Below are 19,933 nucleotides of genomic sequence, written 5' to 3' on the forward strand. Positions count from 1 at the left end.
GGCTGCCCAAAGCTGTTACATAGTTCATTCAATCTCCAGCAACAGCTGTGTCCTCATGAGCAGATTGAATTTGTTGGTGCCGAGATGGGATGACTTTGTAATCTAATTGTTCCAATTTCCAATTGGCCTTTTTATTTTTTGTGAAATTGCAGACATATATGATTCTGTCTCCCATTTTCAGTTATCATTTTGGCACTGGGAGTGGTGCACCTATTGTTTGAATGATTACTTTTCATACATAGTGTCTATTATGCATATTATGCAAACTATTGTTTATTTTTGCAATGCATTATTGCAAGCTATGGACACAATGCATGATAATATTGCAAAATAATGCTACACAAGCACATTTTATGCCTCACTGCTCTACATCTACAGTATAGAGGGAACCAAAATTATCATTGCCTGTAGCTGTTAAGGTCAGCGATCACTTCACTGCAAAAGCTTTAATGGAAGATTCCAAGTGGCAGAGGTGTGTTATTACATGACGCTTGTTAGCTCCTGGGCCTGAGATTTGAATTCAATCCAAACTGGTGGGATTAAAGCTTTCCCTGACTAAATGATAAGGCCCCTATGTAAAAGAGAAATAAGCAATGTCAAAGCAACTATTGATGGGCATAGAATTATAGATAGTGGGAAATGGAAAATTCCCAATTTTGGTAGCTGGAGTTTTGTAGAAGATCTGCCAAGCAACTGAGTCTTGAGTTGAAATGTAGTTTTGGTCCAAGGTTAGCGAAGCATGTTCACTGAGCCAAAGGAATAAGAGGAGGACATAGAAAGTCTCCTCGAAGGCTTCCTTCAAGAAACATAATGTATACATCAGCGCATGGGAGACCCTCGTTCAGAAAAAAAAATGTCTCAGAGGAAACACCTGTATGAAACACTTCATTGAGAACATCAATGCCTAGGACCAATCCCACCGACCGGAAATACCTGCTAAATTTCGGCGATGTGGCTGTAGGATCAGGCTCATCAGCCACATAATGACTTACAGAATTCATGACCAGTGACACAGAATTTCCGAGTAATTACCAATGAAGAAGATAAGTGCAAGGTGTCATCTTAGGTATGAAGTTGAAACCTGCAATAGGAATGGGGCAGAGCTCCGTAACAGGTTGCATGTCAATTAAAATGCCTGTCAGCTCGCCTAAAGGATGTTGCATGGCATTTTAGTACATCCTAAAACAGTCAGTTAACAATCATTGATATGATTGCAAACAGCAAACAATAGGTTAATATTGATTACAATTGCTACTTAAAAGGCTACTCATCAATTCACATATGCATACTGCTGGAGTTATAAAAAGGAGTTCTGAAAAACATCAAGAAACTTTCTGGGACATCAGTTTTCAAGACCTCAGCAGCTTGCAAGCAATTTTTATTTCAGAAATCTGCCTAAAGGGATGGGCTGCAACATTACCCACCTTAATGGAATCACAAAGAAAATAGTGACATGTTTATCATGGGTTTCTTACTAAGGGCTCCCCTTTGCTCTCGATAAGAAATGGAAAAAAGACATGAGCTCATAGTGAGCTGTTGTGGTACTTTAATGGACGCAATACTCCAGCTTGAGTAAAACTAGTGTTTATATAGTTCTGGCGTAACTTCCTGACTTCTGTGCTACATGCAAAATTAGAAAGTCAAGGATCCGAACTGCTTCTTTGTTCAACTGTTTCGAACCTTCAAAGATAAGTACCCATCTTTCTCAACTCCACCACCTCTCCCACATTCCTCTGTTCTTGCATTGTATCAGTTAGCTTCAATAGCTCCCATTCATCCTTCCTCACCAAACTATACCAGCTTACCCATTTCTATCTGCTATGCATGTCTGCCCATTCCAATGCCCTATCTATGACCTCTTGAAGTCTACACTGTTACCGTTTACCTCAACAGGAGCTGCACCCCTACATTTTATGTCATTACCTGCAAATACAAAATTGTGTTCAGTTTATCTCTAAGTCTAAACCAAGAATGTATATCAAATACAGCAGCTTTACTAGCAATAAATCCTGGAGTACACTGCTATAGACCACTTTCTAGTCCTTTCCCCACAAATCTCTGTTTTAGATCATTTAGCCAGTTTTGAACACATACTGCTACTGCCCTCTTTAGTCGTTGGACTTTAATTTTATGTAGAAATTAAATGACTCAGAAATTCAGATTAAAACAATCCCCATTTATTCCTTGATGACTTCAATGCTGGAGGTTCTTGGACAGGACCTCCTGTTGTGAACCTGTTCAGGAATCCTCAAATCCAGCAGTGGAGACAATCAGTATATAAAACTCTTTTACAATACTGAGCACTAAATTCTGAAGTTTAAATATCCGGCCAACACTTTGAAAGCATCTGTGAATGGCAAAATATATAAAGAAAGTAAACGGAAGATGTGGGGATGGTAGGGGAGAAGCGGGCATGGTGGTAGGTGAGTAAAGCATTACCCACCTGAGTATGATTGCAAACTGCCATGTGTAATGGATGTAGCATGCTAGGTAAGTGGATGAGTGCTTTGTGTATGTTGTTGGGTTTGCTTTAGGTGAGACAGGGGATGTTGGATCAAATATCAGGGTGGGCTGGTGGAAATCAGGTCTTTAAAGTTTACATTGGGGCTGAAAAATTAGTTATGTTAGGTGGGGTTGCTTTGATTGGGTTGAGAGTTAGGTTGGGGGCTGCTGGAGATGGTTGTCCAGGTCATTGGGAGCATGGGTTCTGTCATGTTGGGTCCATACTAGGCCTTGATGTAAGAGGAGAGGGTGTCCATAAAACTTAAGATGTTAAGACCATACGAAATTGGAACAAAAGTAGGCTGCTCAGTATCTCAAGCCTTCTCTGCCATTCAATACGATCATGTTGACTTAGTGGGAGTCAGTGATCAGGGAAAGACATTAGAGGTGACTTGGGGTACAGTTTGATAGTTACCGAAGAGGTACAATACATTTTTAATCCTCTAAGTTTTCCTGGTTGGCTATGAAGCTTATGTGTACCCTAACCCTCCAAAATCTCCAATTTTAAGTGGCTTTTCATTGAGTGCTAGATGCAGGGGAATTGTCCATTCATATCTTCCACTTCCCAGGCAATTCCCTCAGTATCAACTGCATCAGAATCTCTTCATTGGCCTGATGGGCACTTCCAATCTATGCTATTGTAATGACTATCTGGCCAACAGAGTATCTGGACCATTATGTGATTCTTTAGCAAATATCTTTTGTAAGTTACCTACACTACATAACTGACCAAAGTTCCAAACATACTTCCAGACGTATTTCATTTGTACTTCTTTCAATCTAGTTTGCTGCATTTGCTGCTCACAAATGGTCTCCTTTACATTGGTGAGACCAACACAGACTGGGTGACCACTTTGCAGAACACCTCCATTCTATCCTCTGGGGTCTGTACTTGATGGGGTTGACACAGAGGAGGGGGTAACCTACAGATGCGGAGAGTCCTGGATAGAGCAGATATATACAAGATGTTTCCACTAGTAGGAGAGACTAGGACCTGAGTGCAAAGCCCCTGAGCAAAGGGACAATCCTTTAGAACTCAGATGAGGAAGAGTTTCTTCAGCCAGAGGGTGGTGAATCTGTGGAACTCGTTGCTGAAGATAGCTAAGTCAGTGAGTGTATTTAAGACCCAGGTAGATTGGTTCTTAATTCATAATAGGACAAAGGGTTGTGGGGAGAAAGAAGGAGAATGGATTGAGAAACAATGATCAAATGGCGGAGCACATTCGATGCACTGAGTGGCCTAATTCTGCTCCTATATCTTATTGTCTTATCTGTTGGAATAATCCCAACCTCCTGGTTGCTTGCCATTTTAATAAACCCCCCCGCGGGTACATTGTAACATTATAACAAAGTAGAACACAAGGTTGAGGAAAAACACCTCATTTTCTGCTTAGGCACTTTACAGCTTTGCGGTCACGATATTGACTTCAATACCATCAGAAACAGACTACATTATGTTGGTTCTCCATTGTTCTTATGTTCTCTCCCTGACTTTGCCCACAGCCATGTCATGTTTGTGCCTTATTTACTTTGCTCTTAGTAGAAAGGGTCAATTTTTTCCCGTTCACACTTTAAGTCCCACCCTTTTTACACCACCTTTTTTTCTCTTTCACCCTTTTTGTTATTGCACTATATTTCTTCCCCCAGCTCCTCCTCTGCCTCTGTCAAAATAATTTTAAAAATCTATTTGCCCACACCTTTCATTTCTGGAGAAAAGTTATCCCAGACTCGAAACTTTGTTTCTCTCTCCAAAGATGCTTTCAGAGCTGCCTAATTTCTCCAGCATTCTCTGTCCTTGTTTCGGATTTCCAGCTTCTGCAGTATTTTGCTTTTAATCAAACACCATTCTTCCTGTTATCTCATCATAAATCTCCATTAAGTTATTCATTCATGATTTACTCTGAGTGCTGCGTCTTCTTGAATCATAAAATCCCTGCAGTGTGGAAGCAGGCCATTTGGCCCATCGCATCCACACAGACCCTCCGAAGAGCATCCCACCCAGACCTACACCCCTATAGCTCTGCATTTCCCATGGCTAATCCATGCATCCTGCACACCCCTGGACACGATGGGGCAATTTAGCATGGCCAATCCACCTAAACTGCACATCTTTGGACTGTAAGGAATCCAGAGCACCCGGAGGAAACCCACACAGACAGAGGGAGAATGAGCAAATTCTACACACATGGTTGTCCAAGGATGAAACCAACTCAGGTCCCTGCTGCTGTGAAGCAGCGAAGCTAACCACTGAGCCACCATGCTGCCCCATAATATGCCATGCTGTCTTGGCCATCATTGAATTATTGTTTTGAAAAGCTTCCTCACCACCAAGGTTAAATTGACTGGCCTTGCCAGTTTTATTCTCATCTCCTGCCCAAATGGTCTGGTTTGTTTGGCATTTACAATCTTAGCAGCGCAGTCAGAGTCCACTGTGCAGTTGCTGCTTCTCGGAAAGAGGAATGGTCTTGGTAAACAAACTAAAAATCTTACCTTACCTTACTCTTTCTACCACTCCGCTGTCTAAGTGATTGGATGGTAATCCAGCACACCGTAGTTCTTCAATTAAATACTGGGAAAATGGAAGCTATACTTTCTTTTCCACTTCGGCCAAAATCAAAACCAATCCCATTCCTCTCTCTACTCACTGTCTTGAGGTAGAACCAGTCTGATGGCAATTTTGGTGTTGCTTTTGCCAAAAAAATCATTCATGGGATTAAGGCATCTCTAGCTAGACCAATCTTTACTACCAATCACTAAGGGTAGTTAAGAGCCAACCACATTGCTGAAAGTCTAGGGTTACACATAGGCCAGACCAGGAAAGGATGACAGATTTCATTCCCTAAAGGCTATTACTGAACTGGATAGGTTTTTACATCAAAAAGTGAATTCATAGTCATCATCAGGATAGGTTTTCAATTAATTCAAATTCCATCATTTGCTATTGTGTGATTCAGACCCATAGCCCAGGTAGTTAGCTTCATGTTGTGGATTACAAGTCCAGCAGTGTTACCATTATCCACTACTTTGGCTGCAAAATAAACTTTCAAGCACAGTGGTCACCTATTTCAACATCCATAATATCACCCACTTCTGAGCCCTGCCTCAGCTCTTTTGCTGCTGAAACAATTATCCTGCTTTTATTGCCTTCAAACATGACTATTCCAACAGACCATTCACTGTTTGCCTAGGGTCATCCAATGCTTTGCTACTTATGTCCTTAATCACACCAAATCATGTTGAAACATTACTCCTGACCTGCCATGGCTGCCAATTGAGCAATGCCTCAATTTTAAAATTCTAATCCTCATTTTCAACAGTGTCTTTGGCCTCGCTCCTCCCCATGTCTGAAATCTCTTCCAGTTCTCTGAGAAATCTGCATTCCTGTAATGCTAGACTCCAGAGCATACTTGGTTCTAATTTCCTCACCATTGGGCTACATGCCTGCTGCCTCCTGGGGACTGTATTCTCTTCTTATACCTCTCTGATGTGTTTTCCTTCCTTTTCAAAAATAGAACCTCTACAGTGTGGAAGCAGGCCATTCAGCCCATCAAGTCCACACTGACACTCCGAAGAGTATCCCACCCAGACTCACCCACCTACGCTATCCCTGTACCCCTGCATTTCTCATGGCTAATCCACCTAGCCTGCACATCCCTGGACACTATGGACAATTTAGCATGGCCAATCCACCTAATCTGCACCTGCAGACTGTGGGAGGAAACTGGAGCACCCGGAGGAAACCCACCTAGACACGGGGAGAGTGTCTGTGTGGAACTTGCACAGTCGCCCGACGCTGGAATTGAACCCAGGTGCCTCTTGCTGTTAGGCAGCAGTACTAACTACTGAACCACCATGCTGCCCTTTGCAGAGGTATTTTAAAGCTACCCATCTTGGGTGGCATGGTCGGTCAGTGGTTAGCACTGCTGCCTCACAACGCCAGGGACCCTGGTTTGATTCTCACCTCGGGTGACCATCTGTGTGGTGCTTGCATGTTCTCCCTGTGTCTGCTTGGGTTTCCTCTGACTGCTCCACTTTCCTCCCACAGTCCAAAGATGTGCAGGTTAGGTGGATTGGCCATGCTAAATGGCCCATATTGTTTACGGATGTGCAGGTTAGATGAGTTGCAGAAGTCAGGGGATGGGTCTGGGTGGGGTGCTCTTCGGAGAGTCAGTATGGACCTGTTGGGCCAAAGGGCCTACTTCCATACTGGAGGGATTCAATGATCTGACTAATGCTTTCCTCATCTGTCTACTATCTCTTCACATTGATAAAGTCTCTGTGAAGCACATTTAGACGTTTCACTTCCTTGCTATATAAAAGCAAGTTACTGTACAGACAAACACAAGGCTTAACATTTTTAATTTAAAAGTGAATCTTCCTACATTTTTGTGAGGGCAAACTTTCCTGCTGAACTCCCTCTTTGCATTCAGCATCACACAAGCAGTCAGACTGTGTTCTCCCCTCTATCCACATCGATGGGTGTTGCTAGGCAGCATAGTAATTGTCTAGAGCCCTCCTGTTCAGTTTCTCTTCATGTGAGACTCAGCCAATAGGCAAATATGGTGTTGAAAATGGCAGTGTGGTTTAAGTCTGCTGCATGCACATTTCACAGCTGTGGCTCCACAGGAGGTTGTATCAGCTTGGCGTCGAAAGGTTGTGGGTGGTCTCGACTTACCAGCTGAATATTCTTTGAAACCAGTGCTATGCCATTGTCTTTAGCAGATCAAAATTTAATCTTCGAACTGATGTCCAGATGCTTTTTAACTGATGCTAATACATGAGTGTCAGCCAGTATGGCCCAAGCTCCACTCCAATGAATTGAGCGCACAGTTTAAGCTGACATCCTAATGCCACACTGAGGGGGTGGTATACCATTCGAAATGCCAGCTTTAGGATGAGATGTTAAACCAAGTCCCTATCCATTATAGAGTCACAGAGATGTACAGCACAGAAACAGACCCTTTGGTCCAATTCGTCCATGCCGGCTGGATATTCTTCATTAACCTAGTCCCATTTGCCAGAATTTGGCCCATCTCCCTCTAAAACCTTCCTATTCATATACCCATGCAGATGCCTTTTACATGTTGTAATTGTACCAGCCTGCACCACCTCCTCTGGCAGCTCATCCCATACACACTCCATCCTCTGCATGAAAAAGTTACCCCTTAGGTCGCTTTTAAATCTTTCCCCTCGCATTTTAAAGTTATGCCCTGTGGGTTTGGACTTCCTTACCCTTGGGGGAAAATGCTTTGATTGTTCAACTTATCCAAGCCCCTCATGATTTTACAAATTTCAATAAGGTCACCTGTCAGTCTCCAATGCTCCAGGGAAAAAAGCTCCAGCCTATTCAGCCTCTCCCTTCAGCTCAAACCCTCCAACCCGGGCAACATCCTTGCAAATCTTTTCTGAACCTTTTTAGGTTTCTCTGTTGATGGTCTTCCCTGTTGTGAAATATTCCACTGAGCACTATAAAGCAGAGCAGTTCTCTCTGAAGTGTATTAACACACCCAAAATCAGTAAAAATGAGATTATCTGGTCATTCCCACATTGTTTTTTGTCAGACTTTTGAGTTCATTGTGGCTGCTGTGTTTCCGAACTTACAGCATTGCCTTACATTTAAAAATACTTCACTGGCACTTGGCAAAGCACTTGGTGACAAAAGGTCCTGGAGAAAAACAGCAGGTCTAGCATTATCTGGAGAGAAATAGGGAATTAATGTTTTGAGTTCAATATGGTTCTTCTTCAGAACACAATCCTGATGCTTAATCTTGCACAAACTCAAAGTAAGTTTTTTTTCTTTTTGATACAGATACTGGTTAGCATTCCTGTACTGTTATTGGCCCTCAGGTAACTTGTCAGAACAAGTTAACCTAAATCAAGTGGGGAAAGGGGTAAAAAAAGCAAAAATGGACTTTCCTGTTTAAACACAAAAGATGCTTTGATCTTATGCAGTGGCCATGACAGGTCTGGTGAAATAAATTCAACGTACTTTTGCATTTTGAATGTCTTATTAGTGCAAGTCTCAGGAGAATTAGATGGACTTAATGCTGATATCAGAAGCCATTTGTGTTGTAAAAGTTTGAACTGGGTTAATGTAGAAGATTGCACGAAAGCTCCAATTATACTGATGATGTCACAAGGACTTGGGTGGGGAAGGGAGAATCTCTTACAGTCTTGATGAGACAGACCTGTTATGTTAGGTCTTGTCATAGCTGATGTTAAAACTCAGACTCGAGAGCAGAGAGACACTGCCGCTTTGAAGCAGTTACGTGACATTGTGATGTGTTACGCTCCATTATAAAGGTCATCACTTTCAGTCAGTCATTATCTGTGCAAGCATGTTAATGCAGTGTGCTCAGTCAATTCCTATGTACATGTGATGTACAGTAAGATAAGAAAGCACAGAACCCAGACTGTGTGCAAGTCTGTGATGTTATAGCAACGTAATTAGTTCATTATTGATAAATTTCAAGACATCGGGTTCAACAAGAACCCAGATCATTGAGATATATAGTTACAGAAATTAACGTATAGGATAGTATTCAGACCATATCACACTAGCTGCGCTTTTCAACCCAATAAACTATGTCATGGTGACCCATCACACTGACAGCAAGCGTGTACCAATAATTATTAAAAGCTTTTTTGGATTCATTCACAGGATGAGGGTGTCACAGGCTGGATATCCATCCCTAATTGCCCAGAGGGATCTGGAATCACATGTAGGCCAGAGCAGGTGAAGTTTGCAGCTTCCTTCCCTAAATGGAATTAGCGAACTAGAGCTGTAGAAAGGTACTTAAACTAATTAGAGATAGTGCGAGGTCAGAAAGGGTGACGGTCAGGTTGACGAAGCAAAAATGTATGGCAATAGTGGAGGGAATCTATTTCGATCGTGATACCCAGAGTGGGACAGGAAAGGACAGAGAGTGCAAAAAAAAACACCAGATAAAGTCAAAGAGGAATAAAATGGCGAAGAGGCAAAAGTAATATCTCTTTATTTAAATGCACTGAATATTCAGGATAAAATAATTAATGGCACAAATAGAGGTTCATAGACATGATCTTAGGGGATTATGCAGACATGGTTATAAGGAGATCAAAACCGGGAACTTATTATACTCACAGATATGTGACTTTTCTAAAGTACAAGCAGGAATTCAAGATGGCAGCAGAGTAGCAGGGCTGCATATGGGTTCTTGAGCCTGGGGCTCATTCTCTCCTGTCTGCTTTTTGTATTTTCTTTATCTTTTTACTTCTGCTCTTTTTCTTTTTTCTTGTGTTTTTCTCGTTTGTTTTTCTTTTCTTTAAAGCCTTTTGTGGCAGATTAATCAACAGCATCAGCACGGCAGTGAGAGTAGTCCATGCACAGAATGCCTGCAATATCCCAGCAGTCAGAGGTGGCAACTGCAGCAAACTTTGCAAAATGGTGGCCAGCTTGGTGTTCATGGTGGAGGCAGTGGGACAAAAATAGACTCTCTCTATGTTGTATCTTCTTATTCTTTATATTCGTAAGCTGTTCAAAATGGCACCGGATTGTGGTGACAGTTGAAGCGTTTCACTGCATTTTACTGTATTATTTACTGTAAAATTCAAGTGATAATAAAGCATTCAATATCAAAAAAGAAGCAAAAAGTGATGGGTAGCTTTGTTAGCACAAGATGGAATAAGTGCAACAGCAAAAGCCGATCTTGGATCAGATGATGCAAAATTCAAGGAGATGGAGGTATGAAATAACAAGGCAAAAAGCATACTGGTTCCATAGAGCCTGGAACAGTAGCTGTTCTGTAGGGCGGAGAATAAATGAGCAGACAATGAGAGCATGTAAAAGTCATCCTTGTATTAATCATGGGTAAATATAATCTTTTTGGAGACTGAGAAAATCCATTTGGCAAAGGTATCTAGGAGGAAAAATTCAGCAAGTCTATTCAATTTTCGATTTTATTGTCATGTGCACTCAAGTACAGGAGTACAGTAGAAAGTGTATAATATCATCACACATGGCACCATTTTAGGTACCAAGGTACCTAGGTACAAAAAAAAACGCTTAGGTAAAAAGTAGTAAGAAATGAGACTTAAAAAGTTAAGCATTACTTCATAGATTAGTAGAAAAATAAAGAAATAGGTCATAGTTTACATTAAAGTCTTTCATAGTTTACTAAAGGAAAATAAAGGAATAACTTAAAAGTTCAACAGTCTTTGATGAGTCCTCCGCTTATCTTGCTCAGGACACTTTTCCAGAATAATGTGCTGTGGATTTGACCAGGGAGCAAGAATTTGGTAATGTATAATAAGGCAGGTTTGATAAGTAATTTTAATATAAAATATCCTGTAGAAAACAGGGACTATAATGTGTTAGAATTTAGGACTTTGTTGAGAGTGAGAAACTTGGCTCACAAACTGTGTCAAACTTAAACAAGCATAATTACAACGCGATGAGGCCAAGTTGTTCGGAATGTTCTGGGAAAGGAGTTTAAACAGAAAAGCCAGTTGACGAACAATGGCAAATATTTAAAAAATAGTTCATGCTTCACAGCAAAGCTATATCCCAGTGAGGAAGGAAGAATCGAAGAAAGGTTAAACAAAATGGTTACCAAGGAAGTTAAGGATAGTATCGAACTAAATGAAAAAAATATCATGCAACGTTGCAAAATGTAATGGTAAAGCAGAGGACTGGGGAAATTCTAAAAGCCCACAAAGCATGACCAATTTAAAGGAGAAAAACAAACCAGCAGGTGAAGTAAAATTGGACAATAAGAGCTTCCTTAAATACATAAAAAGGAAAAGAGAGGCAAAAGTGAACAGAGACCCCTTTGAGAATGGGGTAAGGGAAATAATAACAGGGAAGCAGGAGTAGCAGAGAAGTTGAAAAAATACTTTGGGTAGAATTTTATAGCACCTTGAGCGATGTGAGCTCGGGCCAAATATGTGGAAAAATTTGGTGATAAATATGGCCTGGTCATGGTGAGATTCTCACTGGGCAGTAACAAGATGCCAATTGCCAAACATTGCCAAAAATGCAATCTTTTTGGAGATTGAGAAAATCTGATTGTCAAAGGTAGCCAGGAGGAAAAATTCAGACAGTGTATTCGATTTTAGATTTTATTGTCATGTGTAGTCAAGTACAGAAGTACAGTGGAAAGTGCATAATGTCACTGCACATGGTGCCATTTTAGGTACCAAGGCACTCAGGTGTCAAAAAAAATGCTTAGGTACAAAGTAGTAAGAGAAATGAGAGTTAAAAAGTTATTGCTTGTTAAATTCCTTGTTAATACTGCAGCTCACCTTATTAATATGCAGGAAGTCATTTACCAAACATGCCAAATCAGCTAGATGTTGGGAAAAATGAATGAGGAAATAAAGCATGCTCTTGGTGCATTCAGCTCACTGTTCTCTTCCAACTAACTTCCACGTTGGACCCCAGTGTCAAGATCTTGGGGCATGATACATGGGCGCTAGCTGATTGCACTCCTCCTCCTCAACATTGCCATCTAGAACCAGGCACCTCATCACAACCATCCTGGCACTTCTGCCATGCACTATCAGCATGGTCTAGATGTGCCAGCAATTAGCACTGAAAGGCTAAAGTGGGGACACTGTACAAAAAGGGATATGCATTGAGCTCGCAGACTGGATCAGGATGCATCTCAGAGACATTCGCTTGTTCTCTTAGTGTTTGCTTAGTTAGCGCCAACCTGTATTGTCATTGCATCCCTGCCGTACCTTGCTGTGCTAATTAGTGCAGTCACACAAAAACAGGCAGCTTTCATTGTTGCCAAGACAGCCTCAGTTCAGGGTTTGCACAACATGTTGTATGAAAGTAAGCCATATCAATTCTGCATCCCAGCAGCATACATGGCAAACATGTTGCGTGTGCAACAGTCAGGCATCCATGTATCCAACTCCACATTGAAATCCATGGAGGTATCCATTGGTTAGGGAATTGCAACACAGTAGGTCAAACGTAGTCTTCCATACAAGTCCAGGGGATTTTCCATGGTTTGGGTTGGGGTTGGGGTTGGGGTGCAGTATCTTGGCTCATGAGCTCAGGCCACTGCAGTCCAGGGAGTGAGCAATAGGCAACAGTCAGTCTGTTAGCTCCATGGTGCCAGGTCTTGTGGGGAGGGCAAAACCAGGGAGATTTATAGGCACTGACAGGTTCTGGGCATATCGTATGCAGCATTGTCTACATGCGTCAATAGAAGGGGTGGGCGGACCATGGTCAGTCTGTGATCTCCAACCACAGAATTTAAGCGGGATGGTTAGGGGATGAGTAGTGGTATCCACAGCAATGATTCTTGGCAGTTTACTCATCAGGACTAGGGGCTGCAGACTCTTGGCAATGGTGCAGTACAACAGTGAAGTGGGGGAGGTGGGGTAGAAACTGAAGGATTTGTTGGGGGTGGGGAAGGGACACTGTAAAATATTGCTGGGACAGGTGACATGCAAGGTTTTGGGTGGGGGCATGTTGGGAGTGGTCGCCCACAGTCAGGAATACCCAGTCTTCAAGGGGATGGCAGTGTATGATCACAGCGGGCACGGTTACCTCATATGCCGGAGACTGGGTGGGAAGGGTAGGTGTGTCAGTGCAGATGGATGGCTTATACAGTCAGAGAGTCATACAGTGTAGAAAAGGCCATTCGGTCCATCAAGCCTCCACCGACATAACTATCACCAAAGGCGTGTTACTCCCTGCAATTTCCAGCACTTGTCCCATTTCCTTAAATGTTATAATATTTCAAGTCTTCATCCAAATATTTTTTAAAGGTTGTAAGGTTTTCGGCCTCCACTATCTTCCCAGGCAGTGCATTCCAGATTCCCACCAACCTTTGAGTGAAAAAGTATTTTTTCTCAAATCCCTTCTGAATCTCCTGGCTCCTTACCCTAAAACTATGCCCCCTCGTGATTGATCCCTCAACCAAGGGAAATAGCTGCTCCCTTCTCACACTGTCCATACTCCTCATAATCTTATACACCTCAATCATGTCCCTCCTCAGCCTTCTCTGCTCCAAAGGAAAAAAATCCAAGCCATTGTAGTCTCTCCTTTAGCTCAATTCCTCCATCCCGGGCAACATCCTGGTGAAATTCCTCTATACTCCACTCGAGTGCTATCACGTCCTTCCTGTAGTGAGGTGACCAGAACTGTACACCATAATCCAGCTGTGGGCCAACCAACGCTCTGTACAACTCCACAGCTACCTCTTTGCTGATGGGATTTGGGGAAATGTGAAGATTGTGGCATTAATGGATTGGCCTACAAAGAAAGCAAAGTCTATATCTGGGTACCCACTGACACGATCAGACTGAGGCTGGGAGCCACTTTTCTCAAATCTGCGCCCCAGGTGCCCAGAGAACAAGGAGATAGTGGTGGAGTTGTGCAGAGCGTTGGTTAGACCATAGCTGGAGTAATGTGCGCAGTTCTAGTCACCTCCCCGCAGGAATAATGTTTAAAGCAGATGTAAAATGTACTATTCAAAGGGTTTTTAAAGGGAAACAATATTTGACACAGGCTCATTCCCAGCACATATGGCAGACAACCCACCTACTATCTGGCCATCCTTCATGACTGACCACTGGCACTGACATAGTGTGTTGCATCTCCCTGGCAGACCCACTGTTGTACACATCTATCAGCCAATGCCTTTGCTCGCAAAGGGAGCCAAATATTCCAATGCTGAACGTGGAAGGGCAAATGTTTCATAAGAATCCAATGCCATGTGTATGCATTGCTCCCCCTGCTGGCAGATGGCTCAGTAGATTTTCACGACAAACCTCCATCCTTGGAGCCTCCTCTGTTATCATGAGCTGTTGCCAGATGGTGTCAAAACGTGTTTAGCACCTACACAGTGACTCACAAACACATGAAAGAATGTTAACATCATGAACATTTATGGGTAAGATACTATTTACGGAAAAGCCTTCTTCATCTTGTGTCACCAAAGTGTCCTCAATAGGTTTTCTTTCTTTCCCTCCCTCAACGTCTGTACATCCCTGCTTCTGCAGCTACGATAAAGGGAGACTACTTTGCAATAGAACTCATTAGCCCTGGAATTTTTGTGGGGTGACTCCAGGAGTGTTGAGTCCAAATGAGCCAGATATGCCAAGGGTTTGTTTTAGCAGAGTCAAGTCAGCCCTCTTCAGGTAGACTAGGTTGGAGGTAGAGTGCCCAACTACCTCTGCAGTGTCCTGCGTAGAGACTGTTGAGGGGCCTCTGTGTGGTTCCACCTCGCAGCTACGTGCCTCCTGGCACCACCCTGTGTCCTTGTGAGGAGGGGCACCTGGACTGGGGTGAGGTGGAAACAAAATAGACGGAAAGGCCGATTGTGAGAGGGATGCAAATAGTTTACAGCGAGATATTGAGAGGATACGTAAGCAGGCAAAAACTTGGCAAATGGATCATAGCGTGGGAAAATGCAGAATTGCTCATTTTGGAAGGGAGAACATAAGAATATTATTTAAATGGGGAAAAATTGCAGAAGGCTGCAACCTAAAAGGAACTTGGGGATATTATCTACAAAACACAGAAGGCTAACACACAGAATGTAGCAGGTAATCAGGAAGATTGATGGAATGTTGAGACCCTTCTTCAGAAATGGACTGTAATCTACATTCAGGCCATCCCCGTTGGACCCTGACCATGACAACAGCTACATGCAGAACATTCAGATCCTCCAAAAATGGTTTTCTCTGCGGGAAGAAGAGTCCAGACCCGAAACGTCAGCTTTCCTGCTCCTCTGATGCTGTGTTCCTCCAGCATCAGCAGTTCTTACTATCTCTGAGTGAGTTATAACCCCACTGTGAAGCCTCTTCTAGGGATGCCCATCTTGAAGAAGTTACCTCCTCCCTCTGGAAAGACCTCAGTGGATCTCTCTCCCACTGCAACCCTCTGGTAATCTCTTCAGCCCTGAAACAGCTCAACCACAAACTGAAGCACAAACAGATACCACATCCACATCTCCTTTCTCAGTACCTGCCTACTGAACTGGATCATCCCAAATGGACTGCAATCTACATTCAGGCCATTCCCAATTTGGCCCTGACCACGACAACTGCTACATACAGAACATTCATAGAATCATAGAATCCCTACAGTGTGGTAACAGGCCCTTCAGCCCAAAAAGTCCACACCAACCCTCAGAGCATCCCCACCCAGACCCATGCCCCTATAACCCACCTAACCTATACATCCCTGAACACTACGGGCAATTTACCATGGCCAATCCACCTAACCTGCACATCTTTGGACTGTGGGAAGAAACCAGAGCACCTGGAGGAAACCCACGCAGACACGGGGAGAATGTGCAAGCTCCACACAGACAGTCGCCCGAGGGTGGAATCAACCCCAGGTCACTGGCGCTGTGAGGCAGCAGTGCTAACCACTGAGCCACCGTGCTGCCCCAAAATTCAGATCCTCCAAAAACGGTTTTCACTGTGGCTCCTCAAGCAGCCCCATTTCTGAAGAAGAGTCCTGACCCGAAATGTCAACTTTCCTGCTCCTCTGACATTGCCTGGCCTGCTGTCCTCCTCCAGCTCCACTGTGTTATTTCTGACTCCAGCATCGGCAGTTCTTACAATCTCTGATGGAATGTTGTCTCTTATTTCAAGGGAGTTGGAGTATAACAGTAGGGAAATCTTACTGCAACTGTACAAGGTACTCATGAGACCACATTTGGAGTACTGTGAGCAGGTTTGGTTCCTTTATTTCAGGAAAAGTACCTTACATTGGAGGCAGTTCAGAGGTTTACAATGATGATTTCTAATATGGAGGGACTGTCTTATGAATTTAGGCTAAACAGGTAGGGTCTGTACTCACTGAAATTTAGAAGAATGAGACGTGATCTCATCGAAACATGTCGGATTCTTGAGGGGCTTGACAGAGTAAATGCTGAGAGGATGCTTCCCCTCCTAGGACAGTCTAGAACTAAAGGGCATAGTCTCAGAATAAAGGAGCACCAATCTAAGACTGAGATAAGGAAGAATTTCTTCTCTCAGAAGGTTGAGTTTTTGGATCACCTTACCACAGAGAGCTGGAGGCAGAGTCCTTGTGTATATTTAAGAGTGAGATAGATAGTTTCTTGATCAGTATAGGAATCATGATTTATGGGTAAAGGGCAGGAAAGTAGATGTGAGGAATGTCAGATTGGCCACGATTCTACTGAATGGTGGAACAGGCTTGAGGGGCCAAATGGCCTAATCCTCTTCATATTTCTATGCTATAAGGTGCTCACCAGATTATGCTGCCACTCTCTCAGTCAATAGGTTACCACCTTACCTGAGCTTGTGGTGGGGAGGGGGCAGAAGCAGCCTTGCAGATGCTCCCTTAGAGGTCTCAACACTCTTGTCCTCAGAGGTACAAAAGGACAGCTCTTCAACATCTGACCATTTCTCTGTGGACATTCTCGGGAGATTGGTGGAGATGAGGTCAATTTGTATTTCACTTTTGTCGGTTCCCTCACCAGTGGCCACTAACTCAGTCTAGCAGCAATGTCCTTTAGATTGTTCAGTAGTGTTGCTTAGTCAGTCTTGGTGGTGGACTTCGAACTTTCTCACCCATCCCACAACATATTCTCCTCCCATGGCACCCTTGGTGTTTCCTCCAAGTGGTGTTCAACATGGCAGAATATTGATTCACCAGCCAAGTGGAGAGCTTTACGTGATAATTACAGGAGGTTTCCTACTATCGATGTTTTTCAATTCTAATTATTTATTTGGTTTATATCACATGTTGATTTTCACTGCTTTGCAGTAACAGCTTTAGTAGCAAAATATTCATAATTTTAATTTTGTTGGAAAAATACAAAATGACTGATGTCATCATTGCTAATTAACAGAACTTAAACAGTGTTAATAACAAAAAAAAATTTCTAAAATTGCAAAAGAAAATAAAGGCCTGAATCTTTGCTGGAATAGCTGTAATGCTGGGAGAAGGGGTGTTGGTTAGCTCAGTTGGTTGGCTAGCTGGCTGAGGATCACATGAAGGTCCTTTCTTCTCAAGCCTCATCTGAGACTTTGTGACCCTCAGGTTAGACCACCACCAGTTACATAAGGAGAGATAACAATCCAGTGGAATTATTGCCGGATTGTTAATCTGGAGGCCCAGGGAATGATCTAGGGACCCAGGTTTGAATCCCGCCACAGCAGATGGTCAAATTTGAATTCAATAAAAATCTAGAATTAAGAGTCTAATGATGACCATGAATTCATTGTCAATTGGTGCAAAAACCCAAAAGGAAGGAAACTGCTATCCTCATCTGGTCTGGTCGATATGTGGTTGACAGCAATTTGGGCAATTAGGGACAGGCAATAAGATACTGGCTCAGCCAGCAATGCCCTAATCCCATGAATAAATAATAAAAAAGAGTTGTCTCTCTCTAATGAAAGCCTGGGACTATGGTGACTTTATTGCTATCTGCATTGCCGCTGCTTACAATACTTTACCAAGCTGATGGTACCTCACATAACCTCTGGGATCTTTCTAATTCCATTGAAAGAACAATTGTGCGGCATAACATCTCCTAGAGGTCTCCATCAGAAAGCATTGTCGAGTTCAAGGAAGTAGAGGGCATGCCATCATTTCACAATAGTCGTTGTGTGAAATAGGGCGGTGGGGGAGGGTGTTTATTCATGTCATTACAGCTAATTTTACAGTTCCAGTCAATGAGCGTCAGCTGATGAATAGGTAAGTGGATGACTGAATGAATGGGTTAATGAGTGTTGTGGAGGGGTGGGCAGGCGAGGTGGGTAAATGGGTAGTGTGTGCGAGGTTGGCATTTGGGTCAGAGATCAGGGGTGACCTTATAGAGGTTTCTAACATCAGGAGTGGCATAAATAAGGTGAATAACAAAGGTTGTCTCCCTAGGGTAGATGAATTCAAAACTGGAGGGCATTGTTTTAAAGTGAGAAGGGAAAAATTTAAAAGGGACCTGAGGGGCAACGTTACCACACAGAGGGAGGGCTTACATGGAATGAACTGCCAGAGGAAATGGTAGATGCAGGTACAGTTACAACACATAAAAAAAATTTAGATAGGCGCATTAACAGGAAAGGTTTAGAGGGATATAGGCCAAACACAAGCAAATGGTTTTAGTTTATTTTGGGAAACCTGGTCAACGTGGACGAGTTGGACCGCAGGATCTGTTTCCATGCCTTATGATTCTATTACTCTAAGTAGCCAGAGGGTAGTCAAGTCTGTTTACGTAAATGACAATGTTCAGAGGGGAGTTATATTTCAGAGGGACAGTCAGGACAGGTTAGGCTGTTAGATGGGGTGGGGGCATGGTAATACTCATGATGGTAGTTGACACAGTGAAACAGAAATCAAAAAGTGTTGGAAATACAGACCACATCCACCACCACAAATTGACCTGAGGTTAAACATTCAGCTTTTTTTTCCTATTCATTTTGTGGGACATGGGTGTCCCTGGCTGGGCCAGCATTTATTGCCCGTCCCTAGTTGCCCTTGAGAAGGTGGTGATGAGCTGCCTTCTTGAACCGCTGCAATCCACCTGCTGTGGGTTGGCCCACAATGCTATTAGCTGTAATCTCACATTCAAGACACTACATTCCTCTCAACAACTTGAACTCAAAGATTCCCCTCCTTCACAATTGACAGGGCTATCAACCAGGTCCATTACATTTCACGTGTATCAATCCCTTACCTCTCTAAACTACAGTTGGGCTTCCTTTCTATCCCAACAGCATACGCTTTCAATGGTCCTCCTCCATCATCTCCACTTCTACACTTTCAACAGTTCAAAGGATCCAGGCCTTCTACAATAAACTAGTTCAGTTTTGAGTCATCGCCAACAATCTGTCGATTTCCAAAATCATCTTTTTAATGCAAGTACAGGAGATGTGTTTGACCTCATCCCTTTCATACTGTACATAGCCCCAAAAAATCCTTCCAAGTGAAACACTGACTTATTAATACTTCTTTTGATTTTGTACATTGTACTCCCCGTTCACAACGTGGTCCCCTCTTCACTGAGGAGACCAAACCTAGACCATGTGACTGCTTTGCTGAATCCCTACCTGCAGGCATGACCATATTCTTACATCCACGTGTCATTTGAATTCTCCGATTACTCCCACTTTGATCTTTATTGGCCACAATGAACTACAGAGTTCCAATCAAAAACAAAAACAGAAATTGCTCGAAAAGCTCAGCAGGTTTGGCAGCATCTGTGGAGAGAAATCAGAATTAATCTTCAGAATCTAGTGACTCTTCCTCAGAATCCCAGAGCAGAGTTCCATTGATGCCCAAAGCAAGTATTAAGAATAATACCTGATATTTCCAATTGTATGATAGCTTTCCATAGGCTCAACATTACATTCAACATTTTATATCATAACCTCTCTCTCTGCTTTATTTTTAGGGTAGAACAGTACAGCATGGGAACAGGCCCTTTGGACCACTGTATCTACACCAACCATA

This window comes from Rhincodon typus, chromosome 7, assembly GCF_021869965.1.
Source record: "Rhincodon typus isolate 14 chromosome 7, sRhiTyp1.1, whole genome shotgun sequence".
NCBI classification, from domain to species: Eukaryota; Metazoa; Chordata; class Chondrichthyes; order Orectolobiformes; family Rhincodontidae; genus Rhincodon; species Rhincodon typus.